This window comes from Brassica oleracea, chromosome C4 (assembly GCF_000695525.1).
Source record: "Brassica oleracea var. oleracea cultivar TO1000 chromosome C4, BOL, whole genome shotgun sequence".
In the NCBI taxonomy this organism is placed as follows: Eukaryota; Viridiplantae; Streptophyta; class Magnoliopsida; order Brassicales; family Brassicaceae; genus Brassica; species Brassica oleracea.
In genome coordinates this window covers 30,374,845-30,379,998 of record NC_027751.1, presented here as the reverse complement: position 1 = coordinate 30,379,998, position 5,154 = coordinate 30,374,845, and positions in this window count along the sequence as shown.

Genomic DNA, 5,154 nt, shown 5'->3' with positions numbered 1-5,154 from the left:
GCAAAAGGGAGGCTGCATCTCTTTTTATAGGAAAGGGGAAGGGAACCCTAGGTCTTTGCCATATGGGCCGTAGAGAAGCCCATATTCTCAAGAAAATTTTTATGGGCCAGGAACCGGGCCGTTACACTCATGGCGTCGGATCCTCTTAGAAATCATTAATAGACATTGATTACAGATCTGTCTATCAATCATTTTGATCAGCTGACACGCTAAGATTGGTTGAGAGCCATGTCGGAAGATTGTTTCTTTCTCACCAGATAGAATACAACGTCACTTGAAAGCTATAATGCAGAAGGAAAAACTTCAAAGTTGGGAAAGAACTGTCTGCAAGGAGCACCATGATGTCTTGCCATTTATGAGTAAAACGGGAGAGCAGAAATTGTCGAAGTAGACCCATCCATACCTAGTGCGAATAGCTACAGTCGAAAAAGATGATCCCTGGTCTCTAGATGTTGACTGCAAAGGGTGCAGCCTGCACCTATATTAGCGTTACGGACGAGCATTCTATCCCTAGTGGTTAACCTGTCATGCATGGCTAGCCACGCCATGAAAGCATACTTCGGCGTCGAGCAAGAGAACCATATGTATTTGTGCCAGTTTACCGTTGGAGCAGAGACCCGAAGGAGAGACCAAGTATTATGTGTACTGAATTTTGGCTTGAAAACATCCATACTATACTTCCAAACTGGTACATCTGTTCCAGTAGAAATCTAAGTTCGTTGCTTTGCCAGGGCCTCATCAATCATATTATATAAATCAGAGTGAGGTCGACGTGGATACCGACGACACAGTCGCTTTCGGAGAGATTCACTTGTCAATACAGCCCCTTTCCCCCACCAGGTCTGATAGTCGTCCCATGTCTGACCAAGCGTGAAACCAGAAAGATGTTTCAAGTCCATTCCTCACTTCCATACGATGAAAAGCATTTGCCCTGTCTCTGTATTTTAAGAGTTTCCTCCACATTCATGATCCCAAGTTTGATGTACTCCACACTGTCCAAAAATTGTCTCCCTTCAACAGGTTTTATTTTACCCAGCGAGCCCATAGAGAGTGAGATGAGGGGATTCGCCAGAATAGTTTCAAACAGCAAGTAACATTAATCTCCTTCAACGGTTGTTGATATACCATGGATTTTATCCACTTTTAACCATGATATATGAGTGTTTTATCATATATTTACTACGATTTGGAGTTTGTTTAGAGTGTTTTTAGGTTCAGGTACGTTTTGGAGAAATATGGTGATTTTGGGGTCTTTTGGAGCCTTTTGAGTGCTGCACGGATGTGTCAAATGTTTAGATATGAACGGAGACCTTTACACGGTGCGATTGAGCTGATATTTTGACACAAAATATAGATTTGAATTAGCTTTCCAATGCCACCGGTTTGATGTCATTCCAACGGTTAGATCAGAGGTTATGTCTGTTTTACTGATGAGTGGCCAGTCTGTCTCGCAAGAGAGAGCTGTCGAGGAGATGAAAGAACGTCGATCGACGGTGCACCCTTGGTGTCCATCAACGGTGATTCCAGAACATGGGCCGAGTATACTTCAAGACCGACTTAAGCCCAGAAGAAAACAAAAATTACCAGAATACTCATGGACGACCTAAAACTCTATTTATGTGTTTTCTAAGCCATTGTTAACGGGTAAGCTTTATTTTTATTCATAGTCTTAGGTTAGGAGAGAAGGGAGGACGTCCTTCAGAGTCCTCCTGGAACTCTTTTGGTTTTTACATCTATTGTTATTTCATCAATTCTTTCTATGGTTTCCGATGACAACTATCATGCTTGAATAGATTCATCATGTTAAATTTAGGGTTCAGATAGTCATGAGGGATTAGCCCCCTATAGAATTCCTGAGTTGTCTTGATATGAATAAATTGTATTGCGCTTATTGCTTGTGTTCTAGAGTAGCTAACTATAACCCTGAACTTAGGTAATTGGAGCGCAAGCGAAAGCATGGTCCTTTGTCTGAACTAATTCATTTGTGCTAGGATTGCTAGAAACAAACGACAGTTGATTTAGGAATCCAAGTGAACTGTTCAAACCCGCTCGCTAAAGCTTGTTAGAAGGAACGTCGATCGACAACTCTCTAGTTGTATTGATCGACGATCTAAAAGGTGTATCGATCGACAGCTCGTTGCTAGCGTCGATCGACACTTTCTCAGGATCAACAAACAAAAGTTGAGATCTTAGATCTTGCAATAGATAGTCTAAAAATACGGAAGTTAATCGACTATTCTTATTGTTTGAGTTCTAGAATATCGAATATATGCTTAGTCTCTATATCTCTATAATCCTGATTGTCTGAATAGAAACCCCCCTAAGTCTAACACCTTTCATATTTGTCTTAAACCCCAAATCAATCAACCGAGCAACTACATTGCTCACCATTGCTATTTACATTTAAACCATTCGACCTAGTTTAATCACATAACTATTAGATCTTGCGTGCCTTAGCTCCCTGTGAATTTGATCCCTAAGTGTTACAGCTCGACCTCTTATTTGAGAGAGTAAATCACTCCTTATGGTAATTTGAGTGATATCAGTCGTAAACCAAGCCTTCCCTCTTATTTCAGTGTTGGTACTGTGTCCCAAGCTACCTTCGCTCGCTTCCTGTTTATCTCTTTCAAGCATTCTCCAGGTATACAAAAAGAAGACATCCAAAAATTTGCAAATACTCATTAGAACCGACTTGATAAGCTGCCAGCGACCCACCATTCATAAGAATCTGTACGTCCAACGGCTTATACGGTTTTTAATTTTTTAATGAGTGGCTGATAGTTATTCTTTCGCATTCTTTTAGTTAGGAGAGGCAATCCCATGGGAGCACACCAACTGCCAATCTATATTGATTCTGGATTTCTTGACGCGTTGCATCATCAACCCCATCATCAACCCCATCATCAACCCCAACACAAAAAAATGTAGACTTCTCAACACTCATCAGTAACCCCGAAATGGCTGCAAAGTTACTAAAGACCTCGGGAATGCTTTCTATGGACCGAGAGTTACCATATGAGAACATTAGAATGTCGTCAGCAAAACTCAAGTGAGTGAGACTTAGATTCTTACACTTTGGGTGGTAGCCCATCTTATGATCATCTGCTGATTTATCTAACATCTTCGCTAAACATGCATACTAATCACAAATAATTAAGGTGATAGAGCACAACCTAGCCTTAGTCCTCTTTCACTCCTAGAGAAACCAGACAGCTCACTAACGTCGTTTATTTTTCAAATATTCTTTAATTATCAAGTCAGAAATAAGCATGAAATGTATAAAAAAACTCAGGAATAGTATTCACCAACAAATATACCAAAGCGAAGAGTTTATGGGGTGGCGGTTGTATCTGAATGTTCAGGTATCAAGCTAGCTTGAACTAATATTCAGAAGTCGCTTTTTAGAAAGGTTGCATCTCATTGTGAAGCTATATGCTGCTAGTAATATTACCTCTACGAAAACTGTGCTCAAAATTTTCTACGCGACATACATTATAGCTTTATACAAATATATTGATCACTGAGTTCTAAGAAGTAAGAAACTCTTATGTTCCCAAATTTAAAAGATTATATTTGATTACACCATTTTAAATTTCTTACTATATATATTATTATACCAGTAAAACACAACCAATGAAAAATGATATAAGCTTAAGAAGTTGCAATCTTTTGGATTGCAAATTGAAATTGATCTTTAAGGATTTTTCTCGAGCAAAATATCTCATAAGCATACGATCTAGAGCTTGTAACTAAGACATTGGGACAAGTGGCAGTACAGTGGGACAAGTGGCAATAATGGACAATTCAACTCATCTAACTTGTAAATGGACCGACACTTTCATGAGATTCAAACTGTGACGGGTCGTCAGCATCCAGATGGTGTTTTGTGATTGGTTTCATGGTTAGATCTCATATTACGTAGTTGTAAGACCATGATTATCAGTAAGGGGTCCTTATGAATTTTTTTTTTGTTTTCTAAAAAGTAAAAGAAAAATAAAAAAATAAACCAATTTCGGGCCACCACGTGTCGGTGAAGTTTGCAAACAGTGCAAAATCTACCCAAAGACCGATTCTTATTTAGTGATTTTAGAGATTGGTTTTTAAAATTTTTATAGGATACACGCGTCAGTGGGACCCACGTTGTCAAAAACTTTTAGAACCTTGCGATATTTATGCTCTAATAATAGCAGAAAGAAAGATCTAATAGCATGATGTAACACGTGTTGAGATCTCCTTCGTGTTCAAACTTCAGATCGGTCTTTAGAATCGAATTAGGTGTACAATAGATTTTTCCAATCGTTTGATAAAAAAAAAATAGATTTTTCCAATCTTCCCTTCTCTTGTTCCTCGTTTCACTATCCACGTCCTGGACGTAGAGATTTTTCTCTACAACAATTTTAGTTTATACCGTAGCAGGAAACTCTAAATTAATATAGACCATAACTCCTTGCACCTTTTACAAACTTATCGATTGATCATCGATTTGTCGTGGGGAAAATATGTGAGATTATAAAAAATTGAAAAAACCTTTTACATCTTTGAAACGTTCAGTATTATCCTCTCTATTTTTAGTTTTTACAGTATAGATCTTTATTACTATACGATAAATATAGATTTATTAACCACTAAATCTACTTGCACACATCTCTAGTACTGATGCAGTATACGAAGACGTCGCGTCTCCATCTCTTACGGGTCGTATGGGCTAAGTGTATCATGGGCTTTATTAATTGTACATTAACATATTAACGTGGCTTTTGTTATTAGATTAGGGTTTTCATTAATTTTGTTATTTAAGCTTAGTCTTGCCTTTGTAGTCGATTAGTTTTTGACGTTTAATAAAATAACATAGAGAAAGAATCATCTCTTTTCGCTTGTTCTCGGATAGAGCTAGAATCTCAACGATCCCAAGAAGACAACGTTTCCTAGGTGTCCTAAGAATCAATAGGTTACTTGTGTTATCTATAGTTTCGGCTACACCAAGTACATAGTACACTAGTTTAATCAAAGAAACAAATGTTCTTTATTGTTCTTTTTGTGTAAACAACGAATATTTTTTAGATATGTTATGTATTATGGGACACAAAACTATAACTAGCCAACTTCCGATTTTACTTTTACATGTACTAATAATATTTTTACCAACTTTAATCA